The sequence below is a fragment of the Hesperophylax consimilis genome, chromosome 4 (genome assembly GCF_061612785.1).
Source record: "Hesperophylax consimilis isolate HC1 chromosome 4, BYU_Hcon_1.0, whole genome shotgun sequence".
NCBI classification, from domain to species: Eukaryota; Metazoa; Arthropoda; class Insecta; order Trichoptera; family Limnephilidae; genus Hesperophylax; species Hesperophylax consimilis.
The window spans coordinates 21049714-21067218 of record NC_142839.1 but is presented as its reverse complement, the minus strand read 5'-3'; the positions used below and the strand labels follow the sequence as shown (position 1 = coordinate 21067218).

Here is a 17505-nt window from a genome sequence, read left to right as displayed (position 1 = left end):
CGTAGTCCCCCTGACCTAGAGCTGGCCGAGTAGTGGTAGCCCAATGAACGGAACACAATACACTGGTGCATGTGCGAGGCGGTGTGCAGTGTGCAAACTGTATGTGCATAGGCCGGCTCTCACACACACTGTCGCACCAACTACATACACTGTATGTTTGTAACGAAAGTGACGTCGCGTTTATTTCAATTTGCATTGAAAAATAAACAATATTCCGAACGACCGAACTGTGGCAGGAGACAAAGAAAAAACATCGCCAACAACGAAAATATTGTTACTGATAACACAGTGCAACTACTGCGCCCAGGAATACTTTCGATTAACGTCACTCGTGTCAACAAAGGAATCGATTCACTTTGGGCGCCCCGTTATCGTAAAAACATAAAAAAATGCATTTAACGGAATCCAATTAAATTTTCTACGTCAATTAATTACATTACCGGAGAAAAATGAAAACACGAGAATTTTCGCGAGACGCCGAATAAACGCAGTAAACTCGTCTGCCGCCCGAGATGATTACCGGTCACGACGAACATTCAGAATGACCTCGCGATGCACTTGAAAAAACACAATAACGATACGCGAATGCAAATCTATTTCCATACTGACAAACACTCGGCTCGCTCGCGAACTGACCACGGACACTACCGCTCCGGAGCACGCGGCTCCTCTGCACTGGGCGGAGAAGGCGGGGGCGCGGAGGGCGGGACTGGGAGGGCGGGGAGGGCGGAGGGCGGCGGGGGCGGCAATCAGCGCTCTCCTTGACCTTGCGGGAGCGCGAAACACAAAGCGCGAGCGCATCTGGTGGCGTGGATAAGATAAGCAAGCGCCTGCACCGACCCTCCTTCCCGGAAGGCGCGCCTGCATCACTCAACCAACTGTTTGCCTGGAGCCTGATGCTCAATGTCTGCTCAAACCCACACATCAACAACTGCCAGCCAGCACCCGGCACCCTAGATAGTTAGCACTGTCAGTACAGTACACACACGCCTTATCTTATAAAGTAAAAGTGATAAGCCAGCATAAAATATCTATCGTTTGCTATAAACTGCAGCCCTAGTGCGACCCCTAGATGATATCATAAGAACATATTATTTAAAGTAGTACTCGTATAGTCCAACCTATGCAAGTTTGTAATTGCTTTGATGGATTGATTACCTATTGAACAATTATAATTAACCGTGAGAAAATACAGCGAACCTATTCCTAGAATATGACGTACTTTTATACTATTATTGGGATATTTTCAGACAGATTCACACGATGCATTTTATGCAGTTTTTTTGGACACTATCAGAAACCGCAGTATACCTACCTATTTTCATAGTTTCCATAGTTTAAAAAACAGGTAAACAAGCTGTCGCAGATTTAGGAAATAGGAGGTGTTATTTTATTTATGAATAAATGAAACTATCTAACTTTGCTTGAACTACTATATATATTTTTTTTATAAACGCCGACCGGTTTCGGAACAACTGTTCCTTCCTTAGGGCAAAATATATACTAATTTAACATTACAAAACAATGGTGAAACAAAATGTATTAATTGGGCGTGACTTGTGATTAGTGAGGAGTGGGGGGTGGATGGAACGTCAGGTGAAAGGGGACAGATGGGACGTAAGGTAATACATTTTTTTTAGTGATAATGGACTTATTATTATAAGATTTTTTTATTATTTCTAAGGCTTCTAAGCTATCTAGTCGTTTTCATTTATTATTAATATGAAGAATGTGTATACCTGTATTAATTTAAACTATGTTTATTGGCAATGAATATCGGGGGTCGAGAAATCAGGAAAATTATTATAAATTCATAGTCGAAATTGCGAGTTGTTTTTCTGATATAAAATGAGTTATTTTCATTTATTTACATGGACATTATATTTGTAGTATTTGTAAACATAATTATTTATTGTAATATCCAGATACACGTGAGTTGAAGGTGGCATTATGTGTGACTGGTCGATATTAATTCCTAGCTAGACAAGAATATTGCTCGTTCTAAGGATTTTATTATGGGGTTGGTATTTAGCCTAGTATTCACGGTGGAGCATGTCCGGGCGAGCGTGACGTCACGGGCCGAGCGATGAGCATTTCTGCATGAAATGCTCATCGCTCGCCCGTGAACACTAGGCTATTTAGTTGTAACGTGTTTTTTTGTAACTATTCAGTGGGTTCCGAAATTGTACTTAATGTCAGCTTAGGAAAAAAGTAATATTTGTAACAGTTTCAATTTGGTCGGCGGGAATGAATACCGCAGCCCCGGGAGCCATTTATTGGAAAACCAACATCTCTGCCATTGGTCACCACAAGTGGTTCGCGACGTTTGGTGATTTAGCAGGGGTGCCCGGGTTTATGGGATGAGGTTTGTCAAGGTCTTGATGGCGGATGCATCTGCCCACCAACTGCGTGACCGGTGGGATCGGGTGAGGCCGGTGGAGGGATCACTCCTGGACATACTGACCCCCAGATTCCTACCCACCCCTCATACCCTTTTCCTTCCCAGAACTTCTTTACCTTAAAAAGACCCTCCACCCAGCATCCCCAAAGATGACAAGTACTGAGGGAAATTATTTTACTCAGGGCCTCCCGTGCGGAGTAAACGTAAAACAAAATCTGAGACTGCTAGATCAATAAGCCAGTTTGGTATTTTTTTTTGTCGACGGCGACAATTTGCAGCTCATTAGGATTGTCAAATTGTTTCTACTACCTACGGCTTTTGGTTTGATTTGTGTGTTCGATTTTACAAGATTTTATTTGTGTACATTTGTAATGACCTTTTTAATGAAACTTTGTTACATGTCCAGATCATTAAAATCTTTATAGAGCAATTCACTGGGATACCTGAAATGTTTCCTACTGATGACTCTGATTACTGCTTTCTGTGTAATCAATTAATGTTGTTCCTGATCCCACCAATACCGTACGTTAGGATGGAGTTACATACATACTTACATACACACATACACACAGCCGAAAACAAATGTTCTTTAACTTATTCTATTCAAAACATTTCAGCAGAAATCATGTATACATTAGTTTTCTAACCTTTTTGCAAGATTTTCAATGTGATGTTTAAATTTAAAGTTATTATGGTTATTATTTACAAATACCTACCCCTAAATACATGATAAGTAATAATAATAATAAATTTATTTCACATAAAAATCATACAATAAAACATGCGGAAACTTTGACTAGCCAACTAGGAATGGATCCTGTTTTAGGCCAGTCAAATTGACAAGTTTAGTTCATATTATAATTTAGCACTTAATATAAAACAAAACCGGTAAAGTAAATAACAGCCAGATAGTAGTAATAAAAAGACATATCACCACAGGAGTTGTAAGGTAGAAAAAATGGGAAGGGTAGTTTATAAGTTTATAATATAGTTGGATGATTAGAAAATAATCGATAGCATTGATAAATAAAGTACAGGTTAATACAGAATTGACAATTGTGTTCAGAGGTGATAAATATGTGTTTTTGTATTGTATGGACTTTAAAAAAATATGTATCAGTGTTTTGACTATAATGTACATATATATTTTTTATAATGAGATTATCTATTGATCAACATATCTTCACTTTTTACCCTACTTTTTACTAAGTACGTGAACACATTATATTTGCTTCACAGTAACAAAGCGACTAAGTTTTTTAAAAATTATTTAATAATATGAAGGGTCAGCGGAAAGAAATAACATTGGCCGTGTAAGTAGTTTTTGAAGTAAAAAAAACCTCTATCCTTTTCAAATTTTTAATGTTATATGTTTGTATGTGACAGTGGAGGCCGCACAAATACTATAAATTCGACAGGACACCGGCACGCGTGGACACTAATCGACACCATTGATCCATAAGTTGTTCAGGTAGAGTCCAGCTTGTAATAGCGGCAGAAGCTTTTTAGGAGTTGTATGAATATATTTAATAATACAATGAATTACTTTTCTCGAGTACTGTAGATTGAGGAGTGACTTGACTGCTTGTACTAGTTACTTCTCTATTGTGCCAAATTATACATTTCCCACATGGGAGTAATTATTTTAATAGTGGTGATCATCCTTATCTCTTCACAGGACGCATGAGATAGCAGAGTTGAACAAAGGACATTATTTATCAGTATTTATTAATGTTAGGAAGAGGTGAAACCATCAGCAACCGCCTGAATCGATCTTTCCCTCAAAAACTCGGCAAGTCACGTATATGCGGTAAGTCCGTAAATAATAATAATAATAATAATGATGATGAATATTTGGATGATTTGTATAGCGCCGTTTTTGTGCAAAATCACCTCAAGGGCGCTGCAAAGGCCTTGGAAATGTCCAGTATAACTGTTTGGGTCTCACCGTAACGTTCCAGGCACCGTCCCCAAACATACGTCACATACGCGAGAAGATCACCGCACGAGCGGTTCTTCTTGAGGTATGTGAGCAGTTTGTCGTTGATCACATGTTCCATCACCTAGGATAAAAAAGATGTGATCGCTATGGGGCGGTAGTTGGCCGGGTTGGAGCGGTCACCCTTCTTTGGAATAGGACGAATGGCCGCTTTTTTCCATCCAGAGGGAACAGAACCAGACTTCAGGGACATTTTAAAAAGTTTCGTAAAAATTGGAGCTATTTCAGCGCACCTCTGCAATACCCTAGAAGGTATTCCGTCAGGCCCGCTATCTTTACTAGCATCAAGCCCCCATAAGACTTAGAGTACCTACATCCGGATGCCATATCCTCAGCTTTTTTATATATTTATTTATATATATTCTACCTACGCCCATACGGGCTTTTACAAACATTGGATTTACATAAAAGTTTGGTGCAACAGTAATTAAGAAATAAAAATTGGCTATTAGTTATATAGAAATTCAGATGAATAGTAGGTATTATGTTTAGCTTAGTTATTAATATTATTGAGGTATGTTACTATAGCCTCCATTCTGCGCAGTTGAACACATCTACAATTTCTGCGAAGGTATTCCCAACTGCATGTAATCTAGGTACAAGTGAAAATCTGAAACCCCAGTGAGAAATTGGGACGTCTTGATCATCGACGTCGAGTTTTCCGCAAACATTTATAAAATACAAGCAGAGATCTGTTTACTGAAGCAGCAAAAACTAGAATATTGAGCTCCGCTGTCACGAAAATTCCACAGCTTTTTCTGTCAGAAATTCTCAAGCTCAACTATTTTCAGCCTCCAACGTACCTAATTTCTTTGCAAAAGTAAAAGCTTTAAAGAATCCGTTTAAGACGCAAAATTGATTGTTTTATATTTATCAACAATTGTTGTGATGTTACTACCTATTGGATATTATTAAAAAAAACGATCAAAAAGCAATATGGTGAACTACAATTTAAAACATTTCTAATTATAAATAAATATGAAATTATATTTTTGTGTTTGTTTTAATACACAGTTTGTTTGTTTATCAACGGAGACGCTATCGGCGTGGGCGAGACTAGGACAACAGAAGGTTCCGGCGGTCGATATATCGATGTCTATGGCAGCGTGGCCTGACAGGGGGAACTGGTGCGGGGCGAGGGCGGCTGCAGGCGATGGGCGGCCCGCGTCTGACGGATCACAGGGGCTAGGACGGGATAGCAAAACAGCGAACAAAGGTGCTTGTAGAATACTGTCATTTCGTGGGGCTACTGCCAAAAGTTGGTAACTTACAAAAACATGTTTTGGAGTAAACTCAATTTCAAAGTTTATTATAAAGTCAAGGTTTCGGCATATAATGTAAATTTTTAAAAAATCATTAGTGTTTTTTTTAAACAAACATGCTTTTTAATTGCTTTCACAATATTTACTTGTCCATTTAAAAAATGAAGTTACAAAGTTTTATAAAAAAAACAACAGTAGCTAAAAGCCTACTTACGACAAAAGAGGGGACCCAAACTTATTCCAGGCACAGATTATAATACATAAATATTAAAATCATCGCTAACTCAAAAAACTAAAAAACAGAGTTACCAACTTTTGGCAGTAATCCCACGATTGTGTCACCCGACGACAAGTATTTCAAGAAAAATAACATCGCATATAACGCAACAAGCATAACTCAATTTAGCAATAGTTTAATCCTTTATTCAATACTTAAATTCATTCATTTATTTCCATCGAGTCGTCAGCAAAATATTAATCCCCTTTTCAATACTTAAATTTATTTCTATCGAGTCATCGAGTCGTCGAATCGAATTTTAGAAATTTGGACGGTCACTCACTCATTTTAGCTTTTGATCAAATTGTGATCAGCTGACAAGCATAACATGGCCGTGGTGCTACTTTCGAACGATGCTATACGCTCAAACGTATTTTGGGAGTGGCCTATACAGATTATATTGCGTAGTGTCGCACGGAAGTTATAATACTCTCATTCCCCCCCGCCCCTAGAATTTTATAGGGCCTGAGTGGGAGAACACGGAATATCATTTTTTACGGGATCTGTCATCTTGACAGAAGAGCTGACAGTCGCATAACCACGGCAGCTCCCTAATTCAGGCCTATGGCAGAAGAGGGGTAACATCATTTTCAAATATAGCTCGGCTAGCAGATCACGGCTCATCATCTAGGCCACGCCCATACGTATGCATACTATCTGACTAGTGTGACAAGTATGTATGCTGCTAATTCACTTTTTAAGATGTCTTCTTTAAAAACTAGTATTTACCTTATTTTTTGTGTTATTATAAAACTTTTGCATATTTCATGATTTAGTTTCTTGTATTGCATCTCTACAGTAACTCTTTTAAAATAACTTAAATTTATATTTGATATTGTATCTCTACTTAAACCATATAAATAAGATAAAAATACTTATAATACCACACTCAGGCTTCGCCTTCGTGGGATTTTTTTAAATTATGTACATTTATTTCAATATTTTTTATATATTTTTCAATATTTTATGTAACCATGTATGTATAAAAAAAAATTCAATAATAAAAAATAAATAAAAAAAGATTGTATGGCGAGCGATATGGTATGGTATATAGGCCACGCCCAAAAAACGCTTTGAGAATATAGCGCCGTGTGACACAATTTTACTAAGCTGAGACATAAAAATCGGCGTCTTCCCCGTTCAAATTTCATAAATACACAATGGCGCTGGTCATTGATTAGATGGTTATAATTATTGTGAAACACCCCAATCTCAGATTAATGATAAAAAATAATATCATTTACCCCTGCCTACCACACAAAAATGTCACTTGTTGCCGAGTGTAAGGTAAGCGTGTGTGTGAATGACTGTAAGTGTAAAAACATGGAGGTACGAAAGGAGAGGAGTTGGCACTAGGGCAACCGGGCACAACACGTAAAGTAAACTCAACCGTGCTCAAATGGGCGTGGCGTGAGCAGACTGTTCGTTCAAAACTATAAAGTGAGTTTGTTACCTTTAAACGATGAAGTGCAGCGTGAGATTTCTAAAAACTATCCAGGAAACTAGGCATTACTTTTCACTTGCAAGTGTTAATTTTTTACTGTTGTTTTGTTTTTATAATAAAGTACTCGTTTACGTCACGTGCTTCTGGCACGCGTTGCACGTAGCGGAAATCTCCGCAGTGCATGGTAGCGAAGTTATGCGATAATGGGCTTTGAAGAATGTTACCTTAGTGCTTAAAATCGCAAAGCATTGGTTTGTCAGATGGAACATTGTTATTCCAAAGGGTCAATTGTTTATTTTTAGTGTTGCTAGATGGCATTCACAATGACAACACATTTTTTATTACGTAATATACGTCGCCTGGCTTGAAAAAGATTATTATTTAAAAAACAATATTCTTAATTTATTTTGTAACATGTCATAAATAGGTTTATTCAAAGTTTAAATCTTATTTCTATTTTAATTAACGCCATTATTAGTTGGCTAAATGTTTTGCCGGTAGATGGATGGAACCGCTAGATGGATAGGCGTGACAATTTTAAATACGCCCACAGGCCCCGCGTACTCCGTACCTCCTTACCGCAATCTGGCGACAAAACTCTCGTAGAAAATATTCTCATTGCCATCTCCTCTCACGAATGGTAAAAATCCTTTGCGGACTTTTTTACCATAAGCAAATATTATATTTTGGAAAGGGTAGGTAAGTATGCTAGCGAGTAGGTATGTTGCAATTGATCACGTTACAATACGTCACGTTGCCTTCGGGGCAAATTATTTTAATATTATACATATATTTATGTCTTGAAACATGAGAGTATCATCTTCTGCTGTTCTGAAAACGAACGTCAGGTATATTTAGAAGGCCATCTGCAGCCCTGTCAGATCGTGTTTGCAACAACCCCACCCGGATAAAAATAGAGATACATCATAGACATATGAATATTAGTAGACCTGCCCTAAGTGATTAAAAGCGTATTATCCCCACTCCCCATACCGGTTCCATTGAGCCGGCTGGGCTCGCATATGGCCTCAAGTGAAATTTGAAAACGTGACGTCATCATTCTTGTGCGAACTATGGTCGAGGCATCATCGGTTCATTTTACGAAATAACACGGCAAAATGTTGACTTGTACTATGAAAACTGGTAAAAATAGATGTGAAAAACGAGAATAAACCCAATTGTCGTATTACATTCCATATATAAGCATTATTTTACTTTATTTTAAGCATATTCACATCGTATAATATGAATCAGTTGTTACTATCACATCGAGAAACGTCTGGACGCGAAACACAAAGCTGGTTGGTTGCTGGGAAGTAAATTATGAACATTTATAAAAGTGTCTTAACTAAATACTCTGAAACTAACTACGACTCTGAAAATAGAAGCTGCCTTACTTTGCCGAATTTGGACTTCGCAAATTTGTTCATAACGTGGCGAGTAATTTGCGCTCCCATGTAAAAATGTCTATTCATTCAAAGCAGATTTTACTTTTAAGAAGTAAATGGTGATATTATAATGCGAGATGCCTATTTACTGTCAGATTGATTTATTGACGAATCACAGTCAGCTTCACTCCCTTCGTTCTTCAACAGTTGATTTTACCCCTCGCCATGATCTTCTCGTCTATTAATTCCTATGTCTGTGAGATACATTCATTTTGCTGTGAAGAAATTTCAGTTTAACTAGCGATGTGCGAGATACCCGTATGAAATCAATCGCCTTTAGATTTTTAAATAGTTTCAAAATGATGGACATGTTCCAAATACAATCGTATAAAATATATCATAGAAGAAAAAGCAAATACTAATAAACGAAACATGAAACAGAACAAAAATTTCGTTCAGAGAGATCAGGGGTGGGGAACCTGCGGCCCGCGAGCACTTTCGGTGCGGCTTGCGGACCACAAAAGAGTATTCTAACATAGCTAACGTAGTACGTTACTAGAGAGCAGTTTAGACGTAAATAAATGGACGATCTAACATCCCGCTTTAATTTAATTTAAATATCTTATTATTTTACTGATTAGAAAATAAATGTGTGATAGGAAAGTATAGGTGTAATGCTAATTAACTGGGGAATCGTTTACAGAAACAATTATAGTTGTGGATTAATAGAGAGAAAAATTAAGGATACCATTCGCGTATTTGAAGTTCAGTTTTACAACAAGTTTCAGTTTTTCAAACAACGTGCACGATTTCCTAACACATTTTGAAAAAATACTGAACAAAAGCAGACAAGATACCTTAATACTCGGAGATTTCAACATTGACACTTCCATAAACACACCTTCTTCTTTAAATTTTATCAACACCTTATTAACATAGCTATAATTTCTCAATACAAATCAAATCAAATCAAATCAAAAATTATTTATTGTAAAATAAAAATTACAAAAGGTGTAGCTTATGGGTAGACCCCATTTCTTCCAGCTAACCACATTTATTTAATTACAATGTTTATATAATATTATTTGTTTTATTATAATAATTACAATGTTTATACAGATAAAATAACAATATACCAATGAAAAAAAATACAAATACATATATATACCAATAAAAATAGGCGTTTCATTTACGTGAGGTATTCACTCAACGTATAGTGACATTTATTAACAAGGAAAGTGTTTAGTAACGATTTGAATTTGTGTGTATCTTGTATTTGTTTAATGTTATGTGGAAGGTTGTTATATATATACTTTAATGGCCATGTAGTATGGTCCTTTTTGGAATATTGTTTTGTTTGCTTTTGGTATAAGTAAGTTTTCTGTGAGCCTTGTAGCGTATTTATGTGTTGAGTTTTTTAGTGGGAACTTGTCTGTAGATGATCGCACTAACAAGCATAACTCCATTATATATATATATATATGTCTGTGACTGTCAGAATTTTCAGATGTAAAAATAAATCATATCCCACGAGAGTCACTGATACAAGCAGCACTATTATAGATCACGTTATATCAAACAGACAAAACATTTTAACAACCATATCGAATATAGATGACCCGCTTAGTGACCATAATATACTAATTGTTGACTTTAAGAATAATTTTAAAAAAATGGTTTAATAATAGAACTAAACCACGCTTTACTAAACCTATCATCAACAGTATGGCGGTAAAATCTTATATTGCGACTAACAAATTTGCTATCAACTCAACCAAACCCGAAGACGGTTACAAAGATTTTAATGATTATGTCAAAAATGCATTAGAAGCAGGTAAAACTACACCAAACGTAAAAACAGGAAGGCGGCAACATCTAAATACACCTTGGTTTGATTCTAAACTGAATTTTCTAATCAAGGAACGAAACCAGCTTCACAAGCAGTGGAAACAAGACCCAGGTAATATTACTCTTGCAACACGTAAAAATAAACTAAGAAACATAATAACTAATTATAGGATAAGTCTGAAAAACAAATATTACATCAATAGCTTTCAACAAAGCCTAACTAACCCAAGAAAAACTTGGAAAACCATTAACTCAATTCTGTCTAACCGTGTACATAAACCCACCAACACAATTGAATCTCTCATCGTAAATAATTGTGAAATTAGGGAACCCCGTGAAATAGCGTTGGCATTTAATGAGTTTTTCCTGTCAGTTGGAGAAAAATTGGCAGCTGCCATTCCATCATTCCCGGATGACTGTAATACAATAATTGTAGAACCAAAGGCACGACAATCCTTATATATGACTAGGACGAATAAGGATGAGGTAATAAAGGTCATCTCGAAACTTAGGTCGAATGCAGCGGCAGGAATCGATGGAGTAACACCGTGCATTCTTAAAACCTGTAAAGAAGAACTAGCGGGGCACCTAACCCAACTTATCAACTTCTCCATAGGCTCGGGAATATTTCCAAACCAGTTAAAGCTAGCAAAAATTTTACCAATTTTTAAAGAAGTGTATTTCTAACTATCGTCCAATATCGATTTTATCGGTATTTTCAAAGGTGTTCGAGTCAATTATCAAGGATAGACTGATAAAATACATCTCTAGCAACGATATCCTAACACCACAGCAATATGGCTTTCGGAAAAACTCCAATACCCAATGTGCCACCTTCGATTTCATTTCTAACATTCAGCAGTACATAGACCAGGGCGAATACGTGGCAGCTATATTTATAGATCTGAAAAAAAGCCTTCGATGGGTAGATCATGAAATACTTCTACAAAAAATGGAACATTTGGGAATAGTCGGGAAATCTTTAAATTTGCTCCGAAGTTACCTAGCTGATAGATTTTGCCTTGTCGATAACGGAGGGAACCTAAGCGGCGTTGGAAAAATCACATGTGGAGTGCCACAGGGCTCGATTCTTGGACCTCTACTTTTCTTACTATACATCAATGATATAACTAAATGTGGCATCTCGGGAAAACTTCAACTTTACGCTGATGATACTGTGATTTACTACCATTGTAAAAATCTGAAGGAACTTGAAGCTCTAATGAATAAAGATCTCGCAAAGCTGGCTAAATGGCTTCGATTAAACAAATTAAGCCTCAATGTTAAAAAAAACCCATTACCTTACTTTCGGAAAAAAAAGATAACATGGGTATGAATATCATTCTTGGAAATGAAAAGCTACAACATGTTCAAGTAACGAAATATTTGGGGTTACTCATAGACTCTAACCTCTCGTGGAACTCCCATGTTGAGAATGTAAAATCCAAATTTTCCCCGATAACCGGTGCACTTTATCGACTCCAAGGTGTGCTCCCCACATCTTTACTGCGTGCAACATATTATGCTATGATCCATTCCCACCTGAGTTATCTAGTTAGTATCTGGGGCACCATTACCAAAAAAAAAAGTTCCGAAATACAAGTAATTCAAAATAGAGCCGTACGTAATATATATAATCTGCCATGGGATACACATGTCAAAGATATATACTCACAGACACAAATACTTCCTTTTACAGTCCTGCCAAAGTATAACATCACAACTGCCATTCTAAAAATAATTCAACACTCCTCACGCACCAACACTAAACCAGTCTTTAATTCTGACATACACCAGCACAAAACACGATCACAAAATCAAATACATTTATCGTCATCTACTTACACGACCAAATTTGGAATTAACTCCTTACAATACATTGCACATAAACAATATAACGCATTACCTAGTAATTTAAAACTTTCGGCAACGAACAAAAAAACATTGACAAAAGCTCATAAAAGCTATTTCCTTAGCAGTTTCATTAATGACTAACAAAATCTTTCTCTGGAACTCCATAATAACATCTGTGTTTATTTATTTTAATGTATTTTATTTATTTGCCTTGTCCTTTCTAATGTTGTCTTTCCCGAAATGAGTTTTATAAACTCATTGGGAATAATACATTATTACTTTGTGATCATTTTGTAATAAAAAAATAAAATAAAATAAAATAAAATTCTAGTTGCAGTAACGGGATTTTTTGTTTTTATTGGTTTTACGCTCAGCCGGATGCAATTTTTTGTTTTTAATTTCCTCCAATATTTAGCGTCTGCAAACTATTTTCCATTTTCCAGGAAACCATTTTTGTGTTTTGGATGTAGGTAGTTTTAATTAAAGACGGCGAAAAGGTTCCCCACCCAGAAGATAATATTAATAAATCTAAACGATTTTTTTCTGTTTCATATTTCGTTTCCCTAGGATAAGACTGTGTAAAACCTTGTAAATATATGCATTGGAAATATTATAAGATTTTCTTAGGCCATTGATTCTGATGCTTTAAAATAAATAAAATATAATTTGAAATTTTCGTCGAGAGGAACCTTAACAATAGAACAATTCGAAACAGTAATTGTTCAAATGTTTCAGATTTCGTTTTGCCGATGCCCATCGCTAATCCTCACCTAGGAAGTCTGAATCATCGGAGCCAGTAGTTATGGCGTCACATTATTTTTATTTATAAAAACACATCAGAAGCAAACGCCTAACATAGTCTTGATAATTTTATTGCATAATATTTGTATTTCTATTGCATACATTGCAAGGTTTTACAGCCTTATCCTAGGGACCTGGGATAGGTCCGGGAAGGATTCGTGTCAAGGGCGCCCCTAACCCAACACACATTGCCTTGCTCCCGTTTCCCAAGAACACAGCTTCTGCATTCCAATTATTTCATTGTGTAATATCAAGTAGGTACCTAAACAGAAACAGTGAACCGTAGAAATATTTGATGTAGCAACACTTATTATTAATTATTATTAAAAAGAGTTTTTTTTACTATAAAACATCTATTTTCAATTTCGACCTCGTTGCGCCATCTCTTGATCCGGCAAGTAGGAAATTTTAAAGATTTTTTTTGTTTGACAGTGGATTTAACGTTCCTTCCTAGAGACTGAAGTCGACAATTCTACCAACCACACCAAATGCCGATCGGGTAGATGCTTACGATGAGAAAGAGATGCTTATGGTTTTAGCGATAAGATTGTAGACGCTACATCAGAGAGAAAACACAGATTTAGAGTTAGACCGTACTTACTACCTCGATTTTTTTTTAGGTTTAAAGAATTAAAAATATAATACCGATTTGTACTGGGCAATTTCTTCCGTGTCTCTAAAACCGATTTTTTAATTATACGACACCAGAGATGTACTTTATTTCAAATAAATCCATTTCAAATGGAAATGCAAAATGCCAAATGGGTATTTTCCATTTTGCATTTTAAATGCTTTTCTCAATGCATTTCCATTTTAAATGCTTTTTTGCAACATTCTTCTTACTATCTCCACTCATCTTTTTTTCATAAGCTCCAAATATCAGTCGGTCCTCAACCTCGCTATGAGAGATAATTTACATTTATCACGTTGCTCCCTGGTAGGAGCCCTGGCAATTGAGTGTTACCATTACAAAAAATACTGATTCAAATACTGAACATGGGGCCATGACGCTGTAATATTAAATGTTAGATAGCAGTTTCTATGTTTTTACGTTGGCAACATTTGTCCCGCGCAAATTTTTTGTGGTTCATAATCCGTAGTCGTGGCATTTTTTGATTTACCATCATGTAATATGTTTGTTCTACATTGATGTCCATTATTAAATGACAAAACTGTTTAAAAATTCTATAATTATTTTGATTGTTTGACCTGAGAAACCATTTTGCATTTTTAATGCATTTTGAAAATAGGTATTTTGCATTTTGCATTTGAAATGCTTTTCTAAAAACCATTTTGCATTTTCAAATGGAAAAGTTTTGACCCATTTCCATTTTGCATTTCAAATTGGTTTGGGTACCCATTTTGCACATCTCTGTACGACACGCGCAAACGCAAATGGCATACGATGTATGGCAACTAGCCATTCGTGGACGAGCTAAATGTACCATTTAAGAATCTCAAAAGTACAATTATTATACTTAAACGACTTATAATTAGCTCGCTTAGTGCACATAACCTTAAAACTAGTGAGAATTATGCTGCGTGATTGAATGCACCACGCGGTGGTCGTCAAAAAATGAAATGATCCCTTCCCTGCCTTCCCCGAATGTTTTCCATCAGCCACGGAAAGCACAAACATTGCGTCTGCAAACAAAAATGTGAACGGCCACGCCCCCATTTGTGGTTAATGTTTGTGGAAATGGTCGCAGGAGAGCGAAATGAAAAACATTTTTTTATGACACATGAATACGAGGCGAGAGTGCTTATATTTTGAAGGTTCCATGTCAAATAAGAACACTTTTGAAAAGTGATAGTCATTAAAAGTTGTGAAAACAAAACTAGCCTAAAATTTTCACTATTTTAAAAAAGGAATATTCGACATTGACGACATCTGTGATTAACCGTCTTAATTATAGAAAAGAGCATAAATTTTAAAACGAAATGCATTTTTTGCACAATAATAAGTAAATGAGAATTTTCATTCGGAGCGTTGATAATGTTCATTTTTCAATACATCTATCTACCTATTTGAATATCACTTTTGTTTACGGAAATGAATGAATGCAAATCTTGGCATTTTAAATTAAATTAAAACGTTAAATCGGAAATTAACCCACTTCCCGACATTCGATCGAGCTGAAACTCGGTACATAGATTCGTTGTCGATATTCTATCAATTTTTGGTGGCAATCATGCATATAAATGCGGATATATATGCATTTCTCTGAGATAGAAAGACATTACAGCGGTTAATATACAAAATAAATGTCGGTTCTACCTGATCAGCGTACAATACATCAATGTGATCAGCATTTGGCAAAGTTGAGTAGTCAAATCGAATTCCTGGGTGGGAAGGTTCAATACTTAGTCAAAACTTTTGAGATGTATTATAGTAAACTTTTTAGGTATACACATTATAGTAAAAATCTTATGCATTGAAAATAGGCTTTTATCCAAGGGAAATTGAAAAACAATCTTTTTATGAAAACACATAGGTATATGATTTTTTATAAAAACTAAGGGAACTGGAAAAAAAAATATTTAAGAGATTTTTTTTGCCAAAACTGTGATAAGTCAAAGAAAGTAAATAATTGAAGTAAAAAAAATGAATGGTATTAAAAAAACATAAAAATTCAAAAGCCCATTTTGAATTTATAGTGTTCAAATATCACCCCCATACACACAAAAGCCTTGCTTATTTATGGGGGTACACCAAATACTTATATTATATTTTGTAATTAAAAACTTTATTATATTGTGTAATTTAATTCGTGTATCTTTTTTTATTAATAAAAAAAATAAAAAAAATCAAAGCAAATTATTAAAATATGTAAAACTATAAAATGACCAACATAAAATATTTAAAAAAAACAGCTACTTCCATATTGTAGCTGTTTGAAACAGAATAGAGAAATCTATCAAGTCATCCTACAACGTAACTTAAGTCTCTTATATGGTATGATCAGAGATGTGCTTTATTTCAAATAAATCCATTTCAAATGCAAATGCAAAATGCAAAATGGGTATTTTCCATTTTGCATTTTAAATGCTTTTCTAAAAACCATTTTGCATTTTAAATGCTTTTCTCAATGCATTTTCCATTTTAAACGCTTTTTTGCAACATTCTTCCTACTATCTCCACTCATCTTTTTTTCATAAGCCCCAAATATCAGTCGGTCCTCAACCTCGCTATGAGAGATAATTTACATTTGTCAAGTTGCTCCCTGGTAGAAGCCCTGGCAATTGAGCAGTGGCGGCCGGTGGTCAAAATATGTGGGGGTTCACCGGATTACAACATTAAGTCATAAAATAAATTAAATAAAGGTACATACCTATTTATAAAGAAGTTCTATTCTCTGTTCATTTTGTTTAGCAAAGACCTCTATCAATGCTTAACACTGATAGTGCGTTCAGTCTGTCCTGGCTCAACGTGTTAAAAGATTGTATTCTTTTTAACGTTGAGAAACATCTTTAGCTTTCAACTGAGGTCATTCCAAAGGTCACGAATGGTGCACAAAAGTTTTAGTAATTTCACAGTCTCGGGAAAGTCTTCTAATAAACAAGTACTATAAAAAAGTTGTAAAATTGATAAAGCGCCGTTAGCTTTTGAAAAATCGTCGCGGGCGTAAATTGCACAGAGTTTACCTTTTAGGTACTGAACTTTATTTAGGAAGTCATACGTTTTAAGCGTCACATTGAAATCATGTTCTGGGAAATTTGACCTGTATCGATTTTTATTAAATAGCTCATTATGGTGTTTACCTTAGGCACGGTAGCCTGAATCCAATTGCATTCTGATGTCAACTTTTCCTAAAACCTTTAAGCTCAAAACTTTTTGTAAATGTAAATGATAAGAATTATGTTTTTTGATTTTTTCAGAAAGGTGAGTTACATCAGTAACACCGCTGATTGTCCAAACTGAATCAACATCGTAAATTAAACACGTAAAACAAAATAAACTATTCAATTGATCACATGCACAGAGCTACAAGCTTTGTTATACATTGTTTTGTTAAATGATCGAGTAAACTTCTTCGATCCAGATTTGCACTCTTATTTTATTATCAGTTCAGGTTTTAGGTGGACCGGCATTTTTTATTATCACTTTGTTTTCAAAACTCGACCTATTATTCTTAATGTATTCCACATTCAAACTCATTCTTAATTTATACGTTGAACAAACACAAAAGTAATCATAAATTAGTATAACATGCAATTGATATGCCTTATT

General features: G+C 35.5%; 1 protein-coding gene across 11 annotated transcripts in view; it reads right to left on the bottom strand.

Moving 5' to 3' along the window:
• Positions 1-17505, bottom strand: part of usp (retinoid X receptor ultraspiracle) — a 34102-nt gene that overhangs the window by 12746 nt on the left and 3851 nt on the right. For 3 of the 11 annotated variants that reach the window (XM_089651476.1, XM_089651474.1, XM_089651475.1), the window contains exon 1: positions 441-686. The exons of 1 other annotated variant lie outside the window; for it this stretch is intronic. The gene's annotated coding sequence lies outside the window, so the exon portion shown is untranslated. Of the gene's footprint in view, positions 1-15; positions 124-440; positions 687-17505 lie in introns of those variants that run through there. 7 more of the 11 variants (XM_089651478.1, XM_089651480.1, XM_089651477.1 and 4 more) reach the window with 6 other exon arrangements.